At 43.0% G+C, this 27,191-nt stretch overlaps 1 long non-coding RNA gene across 1 annotated transcript in view; it reads left to right on the top strand.

Annotated features, from left to right (window-relative positions):
* The window catches only part of LOC127694768 (uncharacterized), a 92,234-nt gene that overhangs the window by 59,626 nt on the left and 5,417 nt on the right, over positions 1 to 27,191 (top strand). Inside the window, exons 2-3 of the long non-coding RNA XR_007979855.1 lie at positions 17,888 to 18,000; positions 26,781 to 26,880. This is a non-coding gene — a long non-coding RNA (uncharacterized LOC127694768). The remainder of the gene's footprint in view (positions 1 to 17,887; positions 18,001 to 26,780; positions 26,881 to 27,191) is intronic.

Here is a 27,191-nt window from a genome sequence, read left to right on the forward strand (position 1 = left end):
GCGCTTTTTCCCCCCTATAAGAAAATGAATCATTCATAACTTGGTGCATTTAATATGGGACCCCAGTCTAGTGTAATTTCTCCAGACTTAGAATCTGATTAATGACAGTGTTTCAGTTGGATTTATATACACTGCTCACCTGGGGGAAATGCAGTTTGATCTTTCTTCACAAACAGAAAGGAAATGTATGGTAGTCAGGTTTCTCATACCCGATCATGCCAGGGGAAGCAGAAGATGGCTACAGAGTGGGTCTCAGGAAAGACTGCTTGGAAAGCAAGAAACATATCTGTAGATTTAAGAATATTAGCATTCACGGCCTTGAATCCTATACTGGGTGAGTTTTCCCAGACTGTACTGAATTCAGTGTATTGTCTATGAATACTTAAGGATGCTGTGTATACCAAAAGGTCTACGTGTCTGTCTGCTGAGCTGCTAGGCTAGCCTGGACATGATCATCAACTTCTCAGTTTTTGTCTCACCCTGGTCCAGGCACAGTTAGAAGAGTTTCATTTTTGAAGAACTGGAAATGACTAGTGATTGTACTACTTGACTAATTAAAAAGGCAGATCCCATGCAAACCAGTGCTAGATCCCCATTCTTTACAGAAACTGTCATTTGGGAGCTTTATCCAATCACAATTTATTACCTGACTCTCCTATGTGACCAGAAGACTCTACAAATGATCTGATACTTCCATTTTCCTGCATAATGAATTTGATGATGGCAACACTCCATGACTACTAAGTGTCATAAGCCCCTTGAGGAAATAAGGCATCCACACAGAAAAGTGATCCAAATGCTTGGCCAAGGTCTTTGGCAAGCTACGCTGTCATAGGTGAGAGGAGAAAAATGTCCTGCTTCCTTCTCTCAGCACTGTCTTCCTGCCTTTTCAAGATCCCCATGACAACTGCCTCACATCCCAACAGCCAGTGTCATCGTGTATCTGTGACTACTCTGCCTTCCCATCCTATATTGTTCAGTCTCCTGACGTACCTGACTAGCCATCAGTAGTAGTCTCCCCTGCCCTGAAGAAGGGAGAGGTTTGTCCTCAGCCTCTCTTTGCCTGATTATTAACTTTCCTGCTACACAACAGCTCCCCCAATCCCCAGATATGCCCTCGTGGGCATACACATTCCCAAGTTGTAACTTGGCATATCAGTCTCCATCTTGGTGCCATGGAATCCTCAGGTGTCAGATCACTTGGTCATTCCCATGTATGAACTGGGGACTCAGTGTTTCAGTACCTGACTCCTTGTGTCCTTCTCTAAAATATAATTGTTTCTATCCAAGGGTGATCCTGAGAACAGGCAGCAAGATAAAAATGTAATGTGGTCTAGAGGCCTGGAATGTCCCAGTCCCACAGCCCAGGGAATGGAACTGTTTTCTCTTGGAGCAAACACAAAACAGAACTCTGTACTACTTGCTTGTCATGTGCTTTACTGAAGCTGTCCCCCAAGACCCTGTTAGTGGGAAATAGCCAAATCAAGCCAGCTCTGACCACCTGGGAACACAGGCTGGGAGGTCTGCCCTCCTTGGTTTTCATTCTGTGGTAATGGTCCTCTAAATAGTGGCAAGGCCACTCATTGGAACTGACACCCATGATGGGTTCAGACAAACACTGGGACCTGGAAGGCCTCCTGGAGCTGGGTGATGGAGAGTGACCCAATGTGGTTATCATTTGATTGAAACCATCAGCTTATTTCCCATAGGTCGGGGGATATCAACAAGCCTCAAATCAGAACAGACTGGGCCTCATTGTCTGATTACCACAGCAGCCCCAGCTGACTCTTGGTACATGGACAGTAAGGGGAATGGAGGTCAGGATGTATCCAGGAAGTCCTCCCTTTTCTATCTGCTCACTGTACACCTGAGAATCAGAGGTGGTCCTGGAATGCAGGGTGCCCTGTTAAAGTGCAGTGGGGCTGTCGATATAGACCACACCACCTTGTATAAATGCTGGGCTAGGGCCTGAATGTTAGAGAGTTCCCTTTGTCTTCAGTTTTGTCAAGAAACAGATAATAAAGAAACCCAGCAGCCCATGACAAATCCTTTTTTGAGATCCTCACATGAAATTTGGGTTTAAATGAACATAAGAGGTAGTCTTCTGTAAGCTGATTTGGTCAGGGTGTGGTCCCACCCCGTTAGCCCAGGACCATTATCTAGACTCCAGTTTCTTCTACAAGGTGATCTGAAAAGTTGCTAAAAAGATGTAGACTCTCTTTCTGGGAGACCAGTTCAGACCAGTTCCTCCTCTGACCACAGACTCCAGCCTTTTTCTTCTCTGACATAAAAGCTCCTGGGGGAACTTCCAATTTTTCCCTTCTTCTTCTAATAATGATGTTCATTCTATTTAATTAAAAATTAAACTCTATTATTAAAAAACTTTGCAGAAAGATCACATCCTGATTTTAACCAGACCCAACTGGTACAGTTCCGTGGATTTCTAAGCAGTTGAGTAGTCATTTGGAAAGGAAACTGTAGTTTCAGGCTGGATTTTATACTTCTACTATCCATTGTGTATTTGTGTTCAAATCTACCACCCAAACTGAAAAGCACAAGACAGTTAAAACTAGAAAACCAATTAGCTTCATATCATTTATTTATAACTTGTGACTATCTTCTGCAGTCCTAGATATTTGCCTTCCTTTCTCTCTATAGCATCATTGATTGTGATGATACTGATTCAGCTTTGTTCATCTACTCACACCTTTATTATACAGCAGCTGTTGTCTACTTATAGCCATGTCATCATTTATCTATCTATATACCTACCACTGAAGTCACCATAGAAGGTGACTTCTATGTCACCTGTATTATCTACCAACTTAATGTCTATTAATTGCCTCTTATCTATCTTATAGTATCTATTCATCCACCCAACTATTCTGATCTACCATTCATTCATTCTTTCATTCATTCACTCATCTATCTTATCTATATACTTCTCAATTAATTATCTATCTCATCTATCCATCTCTATTGTCTTTATTATTTACCCTATTTATTCAACCACCTACCATCTGTCTAATCTGTCTGTCTTTACTCATTTCTTTATCTAATATCTCTATGTCCATCTACATAAACATTTATCTTCTCTGCATCTGCAAATATCTCAGTTTATTTCATATGCCCATCTATACATTTTTGAACATCTCATTGTATAAGTCCTATAGAGTCTACATTCCTGGAGCCTCAAAGCTTGAGCCAGATGTCATGACTGCCTTCTCCTTTCTAAGGAACACTGTCCATCACCTCTTCTCTTCCATCTGATCCTTCCTGGGCCAGTGTATGGTGGCCCTGTCACTGTGGTGACTAAGCCCTTTTTGCTCAGTCTCCAGAACCATTGATTGCGCTGCATGGGAGTCTCAGGGCTGACTTCCTAAGAACAGGGTGAGACAACTTCATCTGTTGGCAAAGTGTCTGGCCTTTCACTACCTGTACTTTATTTTGGAGTCTCTCTCCCTCTCCCTCTTCCTCTCTCTCTCCCTCCCTCTCTCCCTTTCCCTCTCCCTCTCTCTCTCCCTCCCTCTCTCCCTCTCCCTCTCCATCTCTCTCTTTAAAGTCATTAGGATACTGAAACTATCCCCTGAAGTGCGAACTCTGCCTTCACAGAGCTCTGTACTTGTGGGGAACCCTGGAACAATACCCTGCCGCAAGTGGTCTAGGTCAGAGGTCAGACACCCAGTTGCCCAGACACGAATACTCATGGGGCAGCCTGGTACTTCTATGACTTCTGTAAACCCATGGCATCCTCCAAAAGCCTTTTTCTACAGTGGCTGACCTCTGGCTTCTCTTTCTTACCTGCTACTCAGATCAAGTGCAACTGTGGAGCACAGCATCCCCAAGGTGGAGTTTGCTATGTTCCATTTTTGGTGAAAGTGAGTGCCTGTGTCCCAAGGCATGGATAGGGCATGGAAAACAGTTTCAGTAAATTTTTTCTGTGAACATGTGAGCAGCATCTCTGTGAGAGGCAGAGGAGAGGAGGAATGGAGGAGAAGGCAGAAACATGGCAGAGTTGTGGCCTATGATTCATAGAAAAAGTACTTTCTCATTGGGAGAAAGATGGATATAAAAGAAAAGTCTGTGTGACTAGAGCCTTTCAGAGAGGCCACTGAGGTATTTGTTGACCTGGAATGGTCCCTTATAGGCTGGCATGGGAGCAGCTCTGGGCTGGAGCAATGATGACACTGGCACTGTGAACGTGGCATTCCTCCTGTTCCATGCCTTTTTTTTTTTCTGTCCAGGAGAGATTCATCTTCAGGCTCTTTATGTTCTAGAAGTTATAGCATGCTCCTAAACATAAGGAGTCAGAGCTTATCAGTTACTTGTATGGTTTCCTTGACAAAATACTTGAAAGAGACCAACTTAAGACAGAAAGGGTTTACTTAAAGTTCAAGGGCACATCCATGATGGTGGGCAGGCATGATAGCAGGAACTCGAAGCAACTGGTTACACTGCTTTCAGACTCAGAAAGCAGGAGACAGGTACTGCCTCCTACTTGCTTTCTTTCTTCTATTCAGTCTCAGACTACAACCCATGGAAGGGTACAGTCCACAGTTGGGAGGGCTTTTCTAATCCCTAAGTAACCCAGTCTGGAAACCCTCATGACCACACATCCAGAATGCTGTTTCAATGGTAACTCTAAATCTCATTATATTAACAATCAGGAGTAACTCTCACAGGAATTAGCGTGGGGTGTGAAGAGTGACCCCTATGGGTGTCATGATTCCTGAGAGCTCTGTGCATGATCAAAGACTGTCTTGAAAGGTATCCTGTGAGAATAGACCTTAGGCATGGGAGGAAAACCTTGTTTCCATAAATGGTTCATAGACGCTGTAACCCAGAGTTCAAATGACCTGGGTGTGTTTATATGACCATAAATTAACACTGAAAACGTTTGTCAAACTTCCTGTTTCATTTGCTATAATTCCTGTTCTGTTTGTGATGTTCAAATACTCAATGTAACTGCCTTTATACAATTTTTAAGTTAGCATATGACGTGATAATTGATTTCACTGTGGCAGTTTTATTACATGGTGCTCTCATTACTCTTTCTCCCTGTTTTCTGTCCTTATCCCTCACCCATTATTGCACAGTCCTTGCTCCCCAAGACCAATGCTCACATGGGTGCCACCCAGAGTCACGATGGGTCTCTCTGTCTTCATGTCAGATATAATCCTTCATTCTCTCGAATTTTTCTTCCCCCTCTTAGGATCTCTTTTTCCTCTATCCTGGTCAATCTCAGAAAATTGTTCAATGGTTTTAACCACTGGAAAAATACAAAATCAAAATGCTTCTAGATTCTACCATACAAGTCAAAAGGATTGTCACGTGGAAAACAAATGGTAAGAAGTGGTGGCGAGGATGTGAGAGTAGAGAGTTCAGCTGGGGCTGGTAGGAAAGGAAAGTCGTGCGCATACTGTATGGGGGGTTCTCAACTAGTAAAACTAGAACTGCTATTTGACCCAGCTATTCCATTCCCATGTGTAGACGCAAAGGATCTCCTGTACCACAGAGATACTTGTATCTTTTTGCTCATCGATGAGTTATTCACAATAGCCAAGAAATGGAGTCAGCCTAGACCACTGTCAAACCGTGAAGGGTAGAGTAAATGCGCACACAGCCTGGTTTCGTTCATCTGTGAAGAAGAATGAGATGACATTTCCAGGAGAACAAAGACACAATGTCACTAACAGGAACATGCCCATTGCTGCTACAGAGACAATAGACAATAGGCTTTGGACATCACCTGGCTGTGCAGGACAGGGAAACCTCAACAGGGTCTCATGTAGCAAGTTTATCCACAACATTTCTATTATCATGAAGACACTGGCAGGAGGAAGAAACTGAAAATGGAGAGTCATCGACACAGATAAGGGAAGTCATGGAAAACTCTATATATGCTTCCCACTAGAAGAGAGCCTTCACCCCAAATTGCAGCCAAAAGTCAAGGCTTGCTCACAGCTGTATTCTCATGTCAGGAACACACAAAGCAGCAAGCTTCTTACTGTGTCAACTTTTAGGGTCTAGACCTATGCCCTAACAATTTCAGTCTTCCTTTAGCCATGGGATGTTCATGGTACAGGAGTTCTCTCAGCTATCCTCAGACATCTTCAAATGAGAAATCTTCAAGCTCCTGTTCTAGAGAGAACCTGGCTCAACTCCCACCACACAGTTTACAATGGAATTCATTTTGCTCAGTGTTTACTTCACCTGTGACCAGGGACCATAGAGGTAGCTATAGCACCTTTCTTCTATAGCAGTTAAAACAATTATTTCAAACATTCTTAAATGTGGGAAGATGACAAAGAGGCGGGCACAGGAACACCTGTAATCCTAGCAATTAAGAAGCAATTGAGAAGTGTGGGCATATGGGAACACAGTTCAAGGTCATCTTCAGCTATACTGGGTTACATGAGATGCAGTTTCAAAACAATGAAAGGGACAAAATATGGGGAAGAGAAGAGGTAGAGGGAGAGAAGGAGGGAAAGGGGAAGGAGGAGGTGGAGGGAGGAAGGGAGGGAGGGAAGGAGAGAGAGAGAAAGAGAGAAAAAGAGAGAGAGAGAGAGAGAGAGAGAGAGAGAGAGAGAGAGAGAGAGAGAGAACAAGAGTCTACATGGATATTGACACATCAAAAGACTCTGTGAGTGATAGCTGTGGGCAGTGTCACTCAGAACAATTAGGGGCAATGTAAGATTGACAGCAGCACCAGCAGCAGAGACATTGCTCTTAGTGTCTCCATCCTGAGCCATTCAGCTATGGAATACCAGAGTGATACCTTTTGTGTACAAAGAGGCAGAGGTACGCATTCAAAGGAAAGAGCTAAACTTGAAATTGCTGGCATGCATACACTGCTTCTCTATACTGAGCTGGATTAGGGGCACAACTTAAGATGACTGCACAAATTCTTTGCTTCTGTTTAACTGAACCAGGTCCCAAGGTGTGCTTCCCGAGGATAAGTGGCACACATGCACTCACTCAGGGGACTCCTGTCTATTGGTTTAAGTATGAGGGGGTATGTGGCCTGATATCTTGGGACCAGACCATCATACAAACATGTCTGTCTTCCTCCACCCATCTTTTGCTTTCTCTGCTGGCTATCAGCAGATGTTGAAGATGGTCCTTGGAATGTGTGACAGCTGCCAAATGGCTTCCTCTCCTTCCTGCTTCTTGTTCCTGGAATCAAATCAACAGATCCCAAAATTTAGAAAAGGGAGTTTTCACAACCTATCCGGAGCCGCAGCACACTGCTGTTGTAAAATGCCTGTGACCCTGAACTGTGGCACTAAGGTACAGCCTAGGTGTCCCGAAAAGCCACCCTGGGAATTATTTTACCGGTCTCCCACAACTCAAAACACAGCTGAAACCCACATGCAGAAGAGCTGTGTCGTGACACAAAATGACTGTTAAATTCAGTTCACCCAGCGGACTATGGGGCTTTGGAAAACCCAGCTCTGGTTCCTGTGAGCAGGAGCATGGTGACAGGGTGATTCTGCCCATTAGGCCATTTCATTTCCCTCATGGTTCAGCCCTAAAGCCACCTTTGTTTCCAAATACTATAGTGGAACCCTGGAAAATAATAAAAGTATTTTGTGGAAAATTCCTTAGTCTGTGGGATAAACCCGGAGCACTGACATGTATAGCTGGAGGCTTATTTTTAGATCCTCTGGAGAGTGAATGTGTGTGAGGGGAAGTCGGGTAGGATAGCAGAGAGAGAATGGTTTAAATCATAATAACTTCATAAAACAGAGTTTTCTTGTAATATTCTTTGGTAATGTTGAGCTGAAAATAGATTTACAATCAAAATGGGCTTAATCTGATATTAAAGAATTCTTTTAAAATCCCCTAATCAATTGAGATTCTTCCCCCCTTTGGTTTGTTTTGCTTTAGCTCCTCCAAGAGGCTGTGGGTGTAAAGAAATATATTGACATTAATTAAGGTGAGTTTTCTGTTGCTTAGCAGGGCCTGCATAGCAAATAAACCCCCGTTAGCAGGGATGTCGATCCTGGGGGGCACAGGATTCAGCATGGCATGAGGGCTTTGTGGTGGCAACACATAGGCATATGAATGTTCCCTTAGCTGATCTGCATTTCTGAGGCCAGACCCAGTGCATGCAAAGGACTGCAGTCTAAGCCTTCCCCAGGAGCCAGGCTCTTCGATGTACTTCATATCTCAGCTCAATCCTCAGATCAGACACTAGGAATCGAGAAGGTGTTGGGAAGGGTCTCCTCCAGGGCCAGGACCCTTCTCCAGTCCTGAATGGACAGCTTGGCATCAACCTTTTAGGTATTAAAAGTAGATCATTTTTGCTTGGCATTTTGTCTTAATAAAGACCCTCATTACTTGAGTTGATGAAGTCTAATAAAAATTCTTAATTAAACATAATTTGTATTAATGGTAATATTATAAGCCTAGCCACAGTTTCTTTTTTTTTTTTCATCATATGACATCATTCAATTTTGACACAAATTGCTGGCTTATTCTTACTTGTCATCTTATTAACCAGAAGAGTGACATTGTGGAGGTATTATAGAACCAGAATTTGCTCTGGTCTCCGGACCCGGCTGTGTTAGATGCTGTCAGTTCTCATGGATACTTTCCATGTACCACAGTTCAAGTCACATTAAGCCTATGTTGTTGGAACATAGTTAATAGCCACATATATTTCTTGTTAGACTCCACACTGATCCACCAGAGCTGTAGCATGTCTTCCAGCTCCTCTCTGTATCTTCCCACTCAGATCATGCCCATGCATCAGGCAATAAACTACACAATTCAGTGAGTACAACCATGAACTCACAGTTAGAAAACCTTACTGCTTCCCAAGATGCTTCACTCTTCAATTTCCTTGGTCTGTGCCTGAGGAATCATGGGATAAGCGAGGCTGCAAAAAGAGACCCAAGCAGGATCACTGGTGACCCACATGTCCCCACACTTGGCCCTAGTGACAGCTCTGGAATGAGAAGTCTGTAGTACACCCACTCAAGGTTCTTAAAAGGAGGCTCTCAGCCTGGCAGATCCTAAGTCACATGCACAGTGCCTGCTCTAGTGGTTTTCAAAGTAAATCATGACTTCAGATGAGTGTCACACATGATTGATGAACCTGGGAAGTGAAAGGCGAACAGGCAATGGATGATAAGTTGAATACACCAGACAGAATCCTGAAATTTTTTTTTAACTCTAATGATTTCATATAGAATCTGTCCTGGCTGTAAAGGATATTGAATAAACTCAGGGCCAAATTCTGAGTTCATAAGCCTTTTGTTTTCAAATATGGAGGGAAAGGTGACTGACTTAAAGATACATGACTTGTATCCGCTGCCTGGCCTTACTGTGATTAGTTGGTGACAGTGGACAGCAGTGGCTGGAGCTGCTGTACACATGCACACAGACCAGACTGATGGCGTTTGCTGTGGGAGAGCTGAGAAGCCTGCTTGTTTTTGATAGAGTTTGTTGACTACCTGCACACATGAAAATAAGTAAGACCAACACAAAAAGCTGAAGAGGGTAGAAATGGAAAAAGTCAGTCTAGGCTCAGGAAATCCAGACATTTTTAGCGTGGTTTCCAGTAATACTGCCCAGATCACCAAGGTGAAAGCAATGGCTAGTCACACCAGGGTCAGGAACTTGTGTCTCTTAGAAGCCCTAGAAGGAGGTCTTGGGAAAAATGTGAGCTCAGCCCAGCTCTGACCAGGTAGATGGTGAAGGTTACCTAAGTGTAACAATTGCTCAGATTTCAGAAAACAAAGTAGGCAGAGAATCCAGAACAGTTCAAGAAAGGCCTAGTACTTGCCCTTCATTATGGTTAGGCGCAAATCCTCAGCACAGCCAATAATGTGAGGCTGAGCCCATGTTCTGTCAGTTATTGAGCCAAGTGCATCCAGACCAAAGAAGGGGTCCGGTGAAGGTAAGGTACCTAAGAGGTGACCTTTCTTCAAATCTAGACTATGCAGTAAATAACATCTTTGAAGGTAGTGAGGGCAATTGGCACATAGATAACACCACAATCAGGTCACCATCTTCCCCCCTTTTCCCCAGCCTCCAGTTTCTAGGGAGAATCAATCTTCTCTGTACTGCCCTGCATGAGGGATATGCTTCTGTGTATGTTTTTATCCTTAAAACAAATTTGTGAAAAGTAAATTGGATTAGATCCACATCCTTAGGAAGTTTGTATTTCTTAGAACAACAAGAAATGGCCCCTTCTGCCATGCTTTCTGATTTCTGCCCTCTAGGGGTAAAAGGGAGCACTCATACTAGGACCACTGCAGTTGTTTAAGTGTGAGGGACTCGGGCCAGACAGAGTTGACCCACGTGGCTGAGAAGAAATAAGAAACAGCATATGCCTTTGGTGCAAGCTCAGTTGGCAACTTCCAAGAAGTCTAAGATTTCAGGACGTCCTTCGCTTATATGCATGTATACTTGGTACTCTCCCTTCTCCGAAAACATTAACTGGGGAAGCCTGTTTTAGGAAGCAGTTAAGCCTGCTACCAAAAGGTTCCACCCACTTTGGGGTGGGGCTTCCCACATTAATTAAGGAAATCAGGACAATTCCTCAGTTAAGTTTCCTTACCAAGGTTCTAACTGGACATGAAAATCAAGCATCGTAGATAGATAGATAGATAGATAGATAGATAGATAGATAGACAGACAAGACATGGATAAAAGTCTATTTCCATATCCCAGAGAAATGGATCTCATAATCTTCCAATATGCATGTATTTGGAAGCTGTGATCAAAAAAGTATTCATGGTGTTTTGGGTCTCAGTCCTGAGGGTTCCGCTGGGGTCCCCATCTGTTTGATCAAGCTTTTGACATAATCAGACTTTTAATTAATTGGTTGTACAGAGTCCATACACAGTAGAGTGGACAATTGGCATAGCTCAGCATTCACTGAATTAAATGTTGACCTCATCCAAAAGCCCTGGTAGAGTGAGATGCCATCCACCATCCAAGCCATTAAGCCTACCGCCCAACAAAGTCCCATCATGAACAGGGATGCCCTTCTCAGAGCATGCAGACATCACATATTTTCTGCAAACCAGGCCGGGGAGCATATGGCAAGCTAAAGTAAAGTCTACGTGACAGGACTAAGTGCCAAGAGTCCACTGTCATGCCAGGATCCTGAGCAATGGGCTTTCTGTCCACAACAGATCACACTAGACTTTCCACTAAGACCTGCCATACAGCAACATGACCAACAAGAAATCGAAAGGTCAAGCAGTCTTCTAGAAGACTCATTAGCATCATTTGCCATCTTGGCCTGACAATTATCAATGAACTTGGTGACATAATAGACAAATGTCTGGATGTCTCCACTGAGTCACTGAACTGCCTACATGATTTAAAGTCAGGGCCATGTTAACAGCACTTTCCTGAAGCCTATCAATGGAGTCATTTTTTGAGAGTCTCATGAGCTGATGTTGACTACAGAATGGGGTAACTTTCATGAAAGTTGGATTTCAGTTTATCTTTATTCTTCTCTACCCTCAAGGAACAGAGGACCCCAGGCTAGGCATTCTGATGACCTTAACACAGGGCTTGTGAGCACCAGGTTAGCCAATGAAAGCCTAGGTAAGCCCAGGTTCTCCTGCAGGCTGCCTCTGAGAGTCAGTCAGAACCATCAGGTCAGGAGATGGCTGATACGCCTGTGCTCCTTACCTGTTTGTGTGGTGGCCCTTCCACACCTCTAGACCAAAATTCAAAGAAAGTGCCAAGTCCCTCAGCAGAGGGCACTGGCTGGCATCCCTGTAATACGCGGTTTGTAGAGAATGAAAGAGATTTGGTTTCCTTTTGAACGCGCGCACCCTGTTACCGACACGACACTGTGGTTTCCTCGCTTGGCTTTGAAATACCGTAAACTCACAAAAGCTACTGTCGAGTTCAGAACAAACACAGGGGGTATGTTTAGTTATTTGTTTTTGTAGTAAAATAAAATATTTATTATCCGCAGACACCCACTGTGAACAGAGGGGGAGGCCACTGCGTTTCATCTTGCTGGTGTCATGTTTGACTTCCATTAGGGATGGATTACAGACCTGTGGGTTTTCATGAATTCAGGAAGTCCACTTTGAACACTGATTTCAAAGCCTACAGGGTATGGGAAGCATGTAAGAACACAGCTCTGGAGGAAGGAACCTGTTGCATCTCGCTTGCACCTCGTGTTTGATAAGGCAGAATGGGGTTCCCTTCGAGAGAGAAGCCAGGACGCGTTTCCCTTAATAAGATGACTTTAAAGAAAGCCTGCCTATTGTTTCCTCTACACATTCCTTGAGGTGTACACAATTAATTCAGTCTTGGAATCTGGGAAAAAAAATAAGCATTGTACCAGATCGCTTTGCCTCGACTGTGTCTCCAGCTTATCACAGGGAATGAGAAAGTGGGCGAGTCACCAGGGGCCACTGCCTTAACTTTGTTTACTCAAGAGGCTGGCTGGGCACAGTCTTCTGTGTACGTACCCATACTCACACCTACCATTCACAATTTGAACTTAGATGAAAGGAGACCTAAGAGGCGATGCTGATTACCCTACCTGTGCATCTAATCTAGGCACACTGGAGTCCAGTTCTGGGTGCCTCACTCCAGGCTCCTGGACTCACTTGCTTCTGCTTGAGGGAGTGAGGGAGTCTTAGACTGGAGACGGGGGTGAGCAGTGCTCCAAGATGCTTTCCTGGAAAAGACAAGGGTAGAGATGAGGCCAGTTGATGTCCTCAGTGAGTAAGAGTAGTGTTTCACGAGAGACATATTTGAATTCTTCTATCTAAGAAAGCCAAGAAAGTAATAGCCAAGACTCATGGGAGATAAATGTATGAAGTCAGGCTAGAGATCTTTGGGGCGGAAGTTCTACTGATGCCTCAGGAGGCCAGAAACTCCATATTAATGTGAAATCTGGAGAGCTAGCTGTGGAATGTGGAAACATGAATTGATATGCAAGCACAATGACAGTGCTAAGGTTCCCTGGTCTGCACTTAAAGAGCATGCAGAATGACAACTATTAACCTTTTGCTTGCTTGAGTTTCTGTCTTGCCTCCTTGGCCTTCCCCCTTGGTGATGAGATAATTTACGCTATTGCTGCAGCTGCTGATTCTGTAGATAATCTCTGAACTAGTGAATCTAAGCTTCCATCATTGACTAAGGGCCATCAGCTCTCCAGAAACTATAAGAACCCCCTAAGTTTTCAACGCCAGATTTAGACAGCTGAGGCATGAGTTCACGAGTCCAATCCCACGGATTGAACAACTATGGAGATGGCAACTTCTCCAGTTTGAGACAGTCACCAAGGGGCTACTGCAAGGACCGAGCAACCAATAGGTTCTCAGCCTCTCAGGTGTGAAACAACTCTTACTCACACACACACACACACACACACACACACACACACACGAGAAAGAGAGAGAGAGAGGGAGAGGGAGAGGGAGAGAGGGAAAGGGAGAGGGAGACAGAGAGAGAGAGAGAGAGAGAGAGAGAGAGAGAGAGAGAGAGAGAGAGAGAGAGAGAATTTTATTTCTTTTTCCTGACAACCCTGACTCATCCAATCTCATACCCAAACATGATGCTATCCAATGATAAAAGCAGGATAGCTTGTCTTTAGGGTGACTTGGTCCTACTGGACCCAAACATCTGAGAGCCGAAGAAAAACCAGCACATTTCAACTCAGAAGAACTCCATGTATCCATGTGACACCTGCCATTATCACAGATAAGGCACGGGGGTATTATTTCTGATTATTTTCAATCAGCCACCATCAACACTGATAACTTCCTGACTTACCATCTCTTTTAAAAATCTCATCACAGGAAAATAAGAATGTTCATATCACTTGAGAAGAAGAGCACATAAACTGTTGTGCTTTGTCACTCTGGTTTTCCTGGGCCCCAACTTCAGACCTGGCAGCAAATGCCTTGTCTTCTCTTTCCCTTGTCATCTTTTCTGTCTCATCCTACCTCAGTGTGGCTGGACATCAGAGTGGGAAAATAGGGATGATGCTAAACATCTTCCCATCATCCTTCTCAGTTCTTCTTGCTCTCTGTTCCTTGGATTTAACCCACTGAAGAAAGAGGAAGGTCATTAGAGGTATTATCAATGAGTTTATCAACCCCAAATGTCTTTGACAGGCTATATCTCTGGGAAGATTATCTCTTCTTCCTTCATGTTAGAGTTGCTTGTCTCTCCTCTCTCTGTCCTCCATTTTGGCCACCAATCTCTCACCTTGTTCCTCTGGGACTAAGAGTAGTAATGGGTCTTTGTGAGTCCCACGACACTGTCTCTTGTGGTTTCTAGTTACCTCTGCATGCACCCCTGTAATTACATCCTTTTTAAATGAGCTCTCCTTGAGTTATTCTTTTGAGTGAGCCATCTGTTTTCTACTGGGACCTTGACTAGTACCCATTGGGAATTCTTTTGTTTTTAATATGTGAGGATTTTTGTTTGTTCATACGTATGTATGACTAGGAAATGATTTTGGGTTGAGGCATTAAGCACTGACAGTATAAATCCTGCCGGGAGGAAACTGGTGGTGGTCTAAATGAGCTGGGCAGGCTTCAGGAGGAAGCTGGAACTGTGTACCCTGTGAATAAATTAATATAGCTTATGCAAAGTGCCAAGGGGGGACAAGAGGGGTGAGGCCTGGCTTTTGACCTCCTGCCTTCAGGCATAAGCCTCTGTTCTGTGGTGACTATCAACCTCAAGGAGTTCCAGAATTGGAACAACTCAACACATTACCCTCTCTATTCTCTGTGTGTGTGTGTGTGTGTGTGTGTGTGTGTGTGTGTGTGTGTGTGTGTGGGCAGAGTAGGCAGAACTCCTTACTGTGTGTGTGTGTATATGCAGGCACATATACACACAGAAAGGACTTGGGAAGATAAAGTTTAGCAGCCAAGAGTAAGAAGGGGAAATCCACAGATGTTCATATATAAACCCAAGAATCTCAGTGGCAACTGTGTCATATATCAGTGAGGGAAAAAGACCAGGAGAGTATTGCTATTTGATTAATAGTCTGTACCAAATGTCATCAGCTCTAGGAAGTTTGTCCTCATGCCCCAGGTGATCAAACCCATGGAAGACACTAGCTGGAGCATCCTTGTGGGCCCCACTGTGGTGACTTAGAAGCTGTTTTATGGATGACCTCACTCCTTACCTTAGCCTAGGAAGGGATCTAAAAGACTCTTCCCTTCAGGTATGTTCCATGTTCTACAGGGCCAAGCCTGTTCCCTTCTCAGTATCTTAGCTCACACCATTCCCTGTCAGGAAGAAAGGAGGCCCAGTTCATACGGCACCTTTACCACCATGAGCCATTGAGGACTGCTCATTGCCCTCAAGACAGAACCAAGCAAAGAAAAGCCTAAGAAGCACACGTTGATGTATGTGCACATGTGTGTGTGCTTCTGGAAGAGACTGTAACCAATGATAACAGGGTGACACTTACAAACTCAGAAATGAGACCTGTCAAGTTCTGAAGGTCAGAAGTAGAAAGCCAGCATCGATGACCCAAGGCCAACCTGCCCCAGGCCAGCCTGACTTTGAGAACACCAGAAGCTATTAAATGCTCTTTCTGCTCTGAAGCTTAGCATAGCTTGGCTCCAGCTTCTTGTTTGGCCACATAGCTCTCCTGTCTTCTGTATGTCAACTCTCCTTATAATTCCTTCTTAGAAAGACCCAGTTTATGGTCTCTCTAGATCTCTCAGAACAGTCTTCCTCCTTCAAAAGCCTAAATAAACTTCTACTAACTTTGCCATATTTAGTATCATTCACAGGCATGGAAATTAGAATCTGGTCGATTTAGTAACCACTGTTCTGCCCTCTCCCACCCCATACACATTCACAGAGCATTCTAAATGCCATCAGAATAAGTAGCACATAGACACTGAGTTTCATGGATGTTTTACATATGCATAGACCCTCTGTAGTTATTGTCTTCTTAAAATGAGCTTCTCTGGAGGACTCTCTCTCTCTTTTTGCTTCAGGGACACTGTGTCATGACCTCTGTCCTCTGACACCTGTGATTGAGCCAGGACATTGTAAAGCTTTCATGGACTTGGTGAAACTCCCACTACCTTTCATCTTTCTAACTTTCTGACTCTCTTTCTTATGACTGTGTAGTGGCCCTTTGAGGCCCTGCAGAGTTCACTTCCATATTTTCCATATTTGCTGCTAGAAGCTCCTGGTCTGAGCTCCATCTAGTGGGGTTCCATGTGGCTGCATGGTGGTGCAATCCCACTATCATGATCTGTAGCAGAATAGCAAACAGAGGATGGAAAATTGGTCCCTGAGACCTCTGAGGAGTGAAGTCCTGTCCACACACAGTTGTGAACCCCAGCCTCAGAACTGTAAGAGACTGCACATTTGTTCTCTTGATCCATCTTGTCGGAACTGTCCCAGTAGTTGTATTCTGACCCTGGGAGGTGGGCTGACAGCTCGGTTGGCATATTTGGACCTCACATGGGTAGCCAGGGACCTTGGAGGAGTCTGTTGGTTAGAGTTTGGAAAATATCTCAGTCCATGGCACTGCACAGGCAGAGTCAAAGGAGGCTGCAGACCCTATCTGTGTACATGCATGTGTTCTGTACCCACACTCACCCACTGGGGGAAGAGTGTATTTAGGGAGCCCTTCTTGATCGTTCTCCATATGGTTCTGCAGGGGGCCTTATCTCATAGTTCTTTATATGGCTGCCCCATACTGCTCTTTAAATAGTTCCCCATGTGGTTCTCAGCATAGTTCTTTACACGACTTTACATGTGGTTCTATAAGTTTATTGATGTTTCTCTGTATGGTTCTCTGCATCTTTCTCTACATGACTCTTCACATGATTCAAACAAAAAGCCCTTCTTAAAGTGGCTTCTGTTGGAAAGAGAGTGATCCTGATGGCATTCCTGCTGTGGAAGTCCTAGCTCAAGGTTTGAGTCTCCAGAAAAGTATTTGATGACCCAGTGTTGGCTCTGGTGTGGAGCTGGACTGGACACCAGCTCTGTTCCTCCTTTGTTTTGGTGACTTTGCAGTGGTCACAGGAACTGCATAAGTCTTCTATTCAGTCTTGCCTACCTGTCCAGACTATGGGTTTTGTTAAAAATCAGACCCTAACTACCCTTTTAGTGCAATTTGGGAAACTTTTTCATGTGTTTGAGTACTTTATATCATTCATACTGTACTAAAATTTAAATGTGCTTTTCTAAAAAAAATTGTCATGTAAATTTTTGTAAGCTCCAGGCTTATTTTATGATCCATAAACTTAGACAATATATTAAAATCTTGGAAGAATTTAATATCAGCAGCAGATTATCTTTAAAAAAAAACCACCCACACCTAATTCTTGGGTATTATAGAGACAGGCATATCAAGTATGTTAAAAGGTTTAATGGCTGTTAGTAAATTTTACTGCTGCTGTCAATAATTCCATAATATATTAGGCCAGTTAATAGGTCAATGGAATGTATTTATATCATGCTATAAACTGTTTACCAAGAACAAACTAATTTCTAATGATAATGAAACATGGAGTCAATAAATATTAATTTTAGCATTTCTAATTTAAATACAATTTTTCACATCTGCCATAAATGTTGGACTGGCAGCATTAAAGCCCACAGTATTGGCCTTGTACACCAAGGACAACTGTGTGAAGAACAAACTGTGGCAGTTGCCCTGCATAGCAATGCCTGGAAGTGAGGGAATCTTCAAGGCGTATGATCCTTTAGTTTATTTTATTCAAGCTGTAAGCGTACTGAGCCTGTCACCTGAAGTGTTTGTTCAGTCTCTGACATGTCAATACGCTTCTTAAAAATAAATCTTCTTAAAATTCATCTTTAAAAAAATATACCTTTGAAAAACTCAGGGCAAGTTTTTATATTAATATATTTTGAGTTCTAAGACCTATTCGTGTTCTTCACTTTTCAGGTCTCTCCTTGGTCGCTTGGGAGCTCAGTCACTTAGATCAGTTGCCATGGAGTGCTCGCTGCCTTCCCCCTTTAGAACTCACACAAGTTCTCGTCACAGCCTGCGTGCACCAGGTAGGACAAGGCGAGGTGAATACAAGGCAAGCATGCCGGTTCCCAGGAGAGCTGCCAGCAGACCTAAATTCTGCTTCCCCATATTGGTGTTTTCCTCAGGGAAAGGATCACAACACGGACAGCCTGTGCTTTCCAGTGCATTTGAGGGTTGAGGACTGTCACTGGAGCATCATTTGTAAAGCAATGACACTTGGGAAATGTTTGATGTGCTTTGCATGGTATCCCCTTTGAAAGATTGTGCATACACATATACACACATAAAAAAGCACAGAGATGTAGCCTTAGCCTCATCATGTCTAAGTGGTAAAGATGCCACAGTCTATCACTTCTTCACGGACCAGTGTTTTGAGTATCTCTGCACAGCTCTTTACTGGCTGTAGCATCCCTCTGTCCTTACATCTCCTATTTCCCACACCAAATGCTCTATCCTCCCTCCATCTAAGCACCGATCCATCCATCCATCCATCCATCCATCCATCCATCCATCCATCCATCCATCCATCTATCCATCTATACATCCATACATCCATCCACCCATCCATCTACTCATTCATCCATCTACCCATCTATCAATCCATCCATGCACCCACCCATCCGTCCATCTACTCAAACATCCATCTATGCATTCATCCATCCATCCGCCTACCCACCCATCCATCAATCCATCCATCCATCTGTCTTCCATCTATCCACCTATCCATCCACCTATCCATTCATCAGTCCATCAATATATCCATTCCACCCGCCCACCCATCCATCCATCCATCCATCCCTCCATGTATCAATACATACATACATACATACATGCCTATCCCTCCATGTATCAATACATACATACATACATGCATACATACATACATCCCTTCACCTCTCTTCACAATCCTTTCCTCAGTTTTTCTTTGCATCAATTCCTATTTGACTTTCTCTCCCTCTTGTTACCCACTCCTCTGGTCATTAACTTCTTTATACATCTGTCCATGTTTATCTCTATCTCTCTCATTATCTCTCCACCTATTCTTCCCTCCACCAATCCCTCCCTTCAATCATTTTCTTGTTTCCCAATCCCCTCCTCTGCTCATCCCTCCTTCTTTCTACGCACCCTTGCTCCTCTGTCCCTGTATTCACTTCCTCCTCCATTCCCCATCCTTCCCTGTATTTTCCCATTATTCTTTATATCTGTATCCCTTCTCCCATCTACCCATCACCTTTGCTCATCACTGAGTTGCCACTATAGCCAAGACTCCTGAGCTGGGTTTTCCCTTCTATTATTTATTCCCCTAATGTCACTTACTATTATGGACAATGTGCTGTTCTCCCACAATCCATGATGTGAAGTCCTTGCCTTCAGTACTCCAGAATGTGACTATGTTTGAAGAGAAGGCTTTTTAAAAAGTAAGTGAAGAGAGCGGCAGCAGCGGCAGCTCCAGCTGAAGGGCCATCAGCAGTGGCACCAAGGCAACAGGGTCCTGGCAGGCCCTGTGCTCGCTACCACTGACCATCGCTGGCCAGCCAGGCTGCAAGCGGTGGCAGATTTACAGCGCCTTTCACCGCACTGAAGCTACATCAGAAATCTGCCTCCCGCCAGTCAGTTATGAGAGACTCTCCACCATCTTGGCTCTCTGATGCCAGAGAGAACCAACAGCCTGAGGTACGCAGACTTAGCCCAAGGCCAACATCGCGGGGGTCTAAGCCCGACAGGCGTTGGCCTGCACCCAGGCCCTGGGCTGCTCGGTGGGCCATCTGTGTGCCAACCCTGCCAGGAGGTTGTTAGCTGGGCAGACTCTCCCTGCACTTTCAGGGAGCATGTGCACGCAGCCATCTTGGCTACCTGACAGAACCAATTAATAGTCATAGCCCGAGGGGAACATTGCTCAGGCCTAAGCCGGCCAGGCTTTTGCCTAAACTCAGGGCCTGAGCAACTAGGCTAGCCTTGTGTGCACCAACCTAGTTGGGGGTGCTGCTGTGGAGCAGAGAGAACTCAGCTGATCCCTGCAGAAAAGGTCCCCACAGTATACACCATCAGCACCACCTGGTTCACAGACACAATCTGGGGCAAGGCACACTAGGGCTCCAAGGGCACCCAAGAGGAGGGCAGCACATCAGCAATCTGTGACAGTGGAAACCCAGCCATCCAGTGTTATGGAAATAGCCCTACAGCCTCACAGGAGGCTCAAACATCAGCCAGAGACAAGACCAACTAACACCAGAGCTAACAAGATGGCAAAGGGCAAACATAGAAACGCTACTAACAGAAATCTAGGCAATATGGCAGCATCTGAACTAAACTCTCCAACATCAGCAAGTCCTGGATATGCCAACACTCCAGAAAAACAAGATTTGGATTTGAAATCACGGGTCATGATGCTGCTAGAAGAACATAAAAAGGACATAAATGAACCTCTTAAAGAAATACAGGGGAACATGAATAAGCTAGAAACTCATATAATGGAAACACAAAAATCACTTAAAGAAATTAAGCTAAAGGAAAATAAGGCTCAAGAGATAGAAGCCAATAAAGAAATGCAAAACAAAAAACAAAACAAAAAACAAAAACAAAAACAAAACTTAAAGAAATGCAGGAGAAAGTGAGTCAAATGGCAGAAGTCATGAAAGAGGAAATGCAAAAATCTCTTAAAGAATTAAAGGAAAACACAAACAAACAAATGATGGAACTGAGCAAAACCATCCTGGATCAAAAAACAGAAGTAGAAACAACTAAGAAATCACAAAAGGAAACAACTTTGGAGATAGAAAACCTTAGGAAGAAATCAGGGGCCATAGATGCAAATATCAACAACAGAATACAAGAGATGGAAGAAAGAATCTCAGATGCCGAAGATCCCATAGAAACCATTGACTCAACAGTCAAAGAAAATGCAAAATGCAAAAAGCTTGTATCCCAGAACATCCAGGAAATCCAGGACACAATGAGAAGACCAAACCTAAGGATTATAGGTATAGATGAGAGATATAGATTTACATTGAAAGGGCCAGCAAATATCTTCAACAAAATTATGGAAGAAAACTTCCCTAACTTAAAGAGAGAGAGATGTCAATGAATATACAAGAAGCCTACAGAACTCCAAACAGACTGGACCTGAGCAGAAATACCTCCTGTAACATAATAATCAAAACCCAAAATGTACCAAACAAAGAAAGAATATTAAAGGCAGTAAGAGAAAAAGGCCAAGTAACATATAAAGGAAGACCTATCATAATCACACCAGACTTCTCACCAGAGACCATGAAAGCTAGAAGATCCTGGGCAGATCTCATGCAAACTCTAAGAGAACACAAATGTCAGCCAAGACTACTATACCTAGCAAAACTTTCAATCACCATAGATGGAGAAAGCAAGATATTCCATGACAAAACCAAATTTACACAATATTTTTCCACAAACCCAGCTCTACAAAGAATAATAGGAGGAAAACTCCAATACAAGGAGGGAAACTATACCCTGGAGAAAGCAAGACAGTAACCTTCTTTCATCAAACCCAAAACACTCCACTATCCTCAATGGACCAATCAGAAAAACAGAAAATAAGCAGGGACACAATAAAACTAATTGAAGCTTTGGACTAATTGGATTTGACTGATATTTATAGAACATTTTATCCTAAAACAAAAGAATATACCTTTTTCTCATCACCTCATGGTACCTTCTCCAAAATCGACCATATAATTGGTCACAAGACAGACCTCAACAAATATAAGAAGATCAAACTAATCCCATGCTTCCTATCAGATCACTGTGGAATAAGAGTGGTCTTCAATAGCAACAAAAACAATAGAAAGCCCACATACACATGGAGGCTGAACAACACTCTACTCAATGACACCTTGGCCAAAGAAGAAATAAAGAAAAAAATCAGAGACTTTTTAGAATTTAATGAAAATGAAGGCACAACATACCCAAATCTTTGGGACACAATGAAAGCAGTGCTAAGAGGAAAACTGAATGCCTCCAAAAAGAAATGGGAGAGAGCATACACTAGCAGCTCAATGGTACATGTGAAAGCTCTGGAACAAAAAGAAGCTATTTCACTCAGGAGGAGAAGAAGACAGGAAATCATCAAACTCAGGGCTGAAATCAATCAAGTGGAAACAAAGACAACCATACAAAGAATCAACCAATCCAGGAGCTGGTTCTTTGAGAAAATCAACAAGATAGATAGACCCTTAGCCGGACTGACCAAAGGGCACAGAGAAAGTATCCAAATTACAAAATTTGAAATGAAAAGGGGGATATAACAACAGAAACTGAGGAAATTCAAAAAATCATCAGATCCTACTACAAAAGCCTATACTCAACACAACTGAAGAATCTAGAGGAAATGGGTAATTGCCTAGACAGATACCAAATACCAAAATTAAATCAGGACCAAATAGATCATCTAAACAGTCCCATAACCCCTAAAGAAATAGAAGGGGTCATAGAAAGTCTTCCAACCAAAAAAAGCACAGGACCAGACGGTTTCAGTGCAGAATTCTATTAGTCCTTCAAAGAAGACCTAGCACCAATACTCTTCAAACTATTCCACAAAATAGAAACAAAAGGAACACTACCCAACTCCTTCTACAAAGCCACAATTACGCTGTTACCAAAACCACAAAAAGATCCAACAAAGAAAGAGAACTTCAGACCAATTTCCCCTATGAACATCAATGCAAAAATACTCAATAAAATTCTTGCCAACCGAATCCAAGAACACATCAAAACGATCATTCACCATGATAAAGTAGGCTTTATCCCAGGGATGCAGGGTTGGTTCAATATATGGAAATCCATCAGTGCAATCCACTACATAAACAAACTCAAAGAAAAAAAACACATGATCATTTCATTGGATGCTGAAAAAGCATTCGACAAAATTCAGCATCCTTTCATGCTTAAAGTCTTGGAAAGAACAGGAATTCAAGGCCCATATCTAAACATACTAAAAGCAATATACAGCAAACCGGTAGCCAGCATCAAACTAAATGGAGAGAAACTTGAAGCAATCCCCCTAAAATCAGGGACTAGACAGGGCTGCCCCCTTTCTCCTTATCTTTTCAATATTGTACTTGAGATACTAGCTCGGGCAATTAGACAACATAAGGAGGTCAAAGGGATACAAATTGGAAAGGAAGAAGTCAAACTATCATTATTTGCAGATGATATGATAGTCTATCTAAGTGACCCAAAAAACTCCACTAGAGAACTCCTACAGCTGATAAACAGCTTTAGCAAAGTGGTAGGTTATAAAATCAACTCAAGCAAATCAGTAGCCTTCCTATACTCAAAGGATAAGCAGGCTGAGAAAGAAATTAGGGAAATGACACCCTTCACAATAGTCACAAACAGTATAAAGTACCTTTGGGTGACTCTTACCAAACATGTGAAAGATCTGTATGACAAAAACTTCAAGACTCTGAACAAGGAAATAGAAGAAGACTTCAAAAAATGGAAAAATCTCCCATGCTCATGGATCGGCAGGATTAATATAGTTAAAATGGCCATTTTGCCAAAAGCAATATACAGATTCAACGCAATACCCATCAAAATCCCAACTCAGTTCTTCATAGAGCTAGAAAGAGCAATTCTCAAATTCATCTGGAATAACAAAAAACCCAGGATAACTAAAACTATTCTCAACAACAAAAGAAATTCTGGGGGAATCAGTATCCCTGACCTCAAGCAATACTACAGAGCAATAGTGTTAAAAACTGCATGCTATTGGTACAGTGACAGGCAGGTGGATCAATGGAACAGGATTGAAGATCCAGAAATGAACCCACACACCTATGGCCACTTGATCCTCCAATGGAAAAAAGATAGCCTTTTCAACAAATGGTGCTGGTTCAACTGGAGGTCAGCATGCAGAAGAATGCAAATTGATCCATCCTTGTTTCCTTGTACTAAGCTCAACTCCAAATGGATCAAGGACCTCCACATAAAGCCAGACACTCTGAAGCTTCCCCTTTGGGGAAGTCCCTTGAGGACATCGCTACAGGGGGAAAGTTCCTGAACAGAACACCAATAGAGTATGCTCTAAGATCAAGAATTGACAAATGGCGCCTCATAAAATTACAAAGTTTCTGTAAGGCAAAGGACACCATCAGAAGGACAAATCAACAACCAACAAATTGGGAAAAGATCTTCACCATCCCTATGCCAGATAGAGGGCTAATATCCAATATATATAAAGAACTCAAGAAGTTAGACTCCAGAAAACCAAATAACCCTATTAAAAATGGGGTACAGAGCTAAACAAAGAATTTTCACCTAAAGAACTTCTCATGGCTGAGAAGCATCTTAAAAAATGCTCAACTTCATTAGTCATTAGGGAAATGCAAATCAAAACAACCCTGAGATTTCACCTTACACCAGTCAGAATGGCTAAGATTAAAAACTCAGGAGACAGCAGTTGTTGGCGAGGATGTGGAGAAAGAGGTACACTCCTCCACTGCTGGTGCGGTTGCAAATTGGTGCAACCACTCTGGAAATCAGTCTGGCGGTTCCTCATAAAACTGGGCACGTCACTTCCGGAGGATCCTGCTATACTACTCCTGGGCATATACCCAGAGGATTCCCCAGCATGTAATAAGGATATGTGCTCCACTATGTTCATAGCAGCCCTATTTATAATAGCCATAAACTGGAAAGAACCCAGGTATCCTTCAACTGAAAATGGATGCAAAAAGTGTAGTATATATACACAATGGAGTACTATTTAGCCATTAGAAACAATGAATTCATGAAATTCTTAGACAAATGGATGGAGCTGGAGAACATCATACTAAGTGAGGTAACCCAGTCTCAAAAGATCAATCATGGTATGCACTCACTAATAAGTGGATATTAGCCTAGAAAACTGGAATACCCAAAACCTAATCTACACATTAAATGAGGTACAAGAAGAACGGAGGAGTGGCCCCTCATTCTGAAAAGACTCAGTGTAACAGTATAGGGCTAAATCAGAACAGGGAAGTGGGAAGGGGTGGATGGGAGAACAGGGGGAGGGAAGGGGGCTTATGTGACTTTCAGGGAGTGGGGGACCAGAAAAGGGGAAATCATTTGAAATGTAAATAAAAATATATCGAATAACAAAAGGTTAAATCCCCCCCAAAAAGTAAGTGAAGAAAAATGAAGTCATTAAAGTAGTTCTAATCCAATTACCAGTAGGATTTACTACTACAGAGCATTGTAGTCTTGAAATGCTAATGTACATGTATATGCACACACACACATACACACACACACACACATACACACACACCACAAAGCCCCTGTTAAGACACAGGAAAGAGTAAGGACACCGCATCTGTACACAGGGGAACAGGGAGACAGATAATGTACCTTTGATGGTAGACTTGCAGCCTCTAGAACTTGAGAAAATAAATTATCATTAAGACTTCTGGGAGACTGACAATCTATTAGACCAATGCTAGAGTTCTAATTTTTTATATTAAAACTCTGTCATCCTGCTTAGCCTGGTAGATCACACATATAATTCAAGCACATAGGAGGCTGAGGCAGGAGGTTCATGACTTGGAGGGCAGCCTGGGCTCCATTGTAAGTGCCAAGCAAGCCTGGGTCAATTTATTTCACATTTACATCTTACCAGATTTGAGGATTCAAAATGAGTATTTTAAAAACATTTTTAAAAAGTACTTACATATGGAAACCAAGATTCTTAGCCCCAGAGTTTCTGACATTAGGGTAGAGGCTGAAGAATGTTTGTGGGAAGCTGTTTAGTGCATTATTAGATGCTTGACAACATTTCTGGCCTCCACCCACTGAATGCCAACACAAATTCAGTCTGAGCAAATCAAACATCGCCAAATACCATCCAGCGCCACCTAGGGTGGAGGTGGAGAACAGCTACTCTGCATCTGTATTTACCTTGTGCTCTGCCTGTATTTGTGTGTGCCCACCTGTGAACATACATATAGAGTATATGCACATTTTCCACAAAGACACAGTATCACCCATATACCCCAGGTAACAGGGAAAAAAAGCAGAGCAAAGCAGTCTATGCAACCAGTTGAGATCTGCATTTTTTTCAGCAGGGATTGCAGAACCAGCAGGAAAGGCCTTTCCCTACCACACTGGGCACTGAGGACAGGGCCAGCACCAAAGAAAGGACAGGGTGGACAGAAACTGGTGGGCCCAACCACTTCTAACAGGACTACGATCATCAGAGGAACCACTGGTTCCATGACTCCTCCAGCCTAAGGAGGCTCATCTGTTTCCCCAGGACTCTTTCCTCTACAGGGTGCTTTTATACAGTGCTCTACTGCAATAATAGCAACTGGCCCCAGTGTTGGTATAAGCATGCGCAGTCCGCTTGGCATTCATAAGTACTGAGGGCCAGCACTCTGGACCTCAGAAGGGCAGGGAGTGTGCCCAGGGGTGGGAATGGAATGGAGTCCTTTCCTAGCTGATTCTCACATGCAGTTCTCCAGAAGAGGCTCTCTGACCTTGGAGCTCTGATTCTTGGCTTCTGCCTTGCTCTCCCTTGCCCTTGGATTCCCTCCGAAGTGTGGTAAAGGAAGGTTCTGTCCAGAGCGCTGAAAGGGGGCAGAGAACAAGGGATAGATTCTCCTTTGCCTTTTTTGTGAGACAGTGGATGAACTACAAATTCCCTAAAGTCTTTGTCTGTGGCCCAAACTTCCATTGTTTGGGCTCCACAACTCTTCTTCCCTGTGGTGGACAGGAAGAACACAGGTGAACACAGCTTCCCACTGCCTGGCCTCTCTGTGACTTTCTGACTTCAGTTCTTTCCATTTCTTAGAAAACATACTTTTGACTAAAGCTTTTGCCTGAACCACTGGTGTCTGCTGGACCTGCTGGAAAGGCCCCTCTGTGACTTTATTGAGCAGAGCCACAAGCTGGTGAGTACTGTCACCCCACTCTGCACAGCCTACTGGCAACTTTCATTTTTATGTTTAATATTTAAACTGACACAGCTCTCCCAATTAATGCATTATATTAAATATTAGGCTTTAGTAATCTAGTATTTTATTAATATATTTTAATATTTAATGCTAACATTTTATGTGACGTTCTCAGTTGTATTAATCTAGTAAATTTTGCCAATAAAATTAAATTATTTTCCTATTTTTTACTTCTTGAGTAGAAACGATTACAGGAAAGTCAAAATAATTAGATTTCATTGGGGATAAGTAACGACGGGATTTATTTC

Source organism: Apodemus sylvaticus, chromosome 1 (genome assembly GCF_947179515.1).
Source record: "Apodemus sylvaticus chromosome 1, mApoSyl1.1, whole genome shotgun sequence".
Taxonomy (NCBI): domain Eukaryota; kingdom Metazoa; phylum Chordata; class Mammalia; order Rodentia; family Muridae; genus Apodemus; species Apodemus sylvaticus.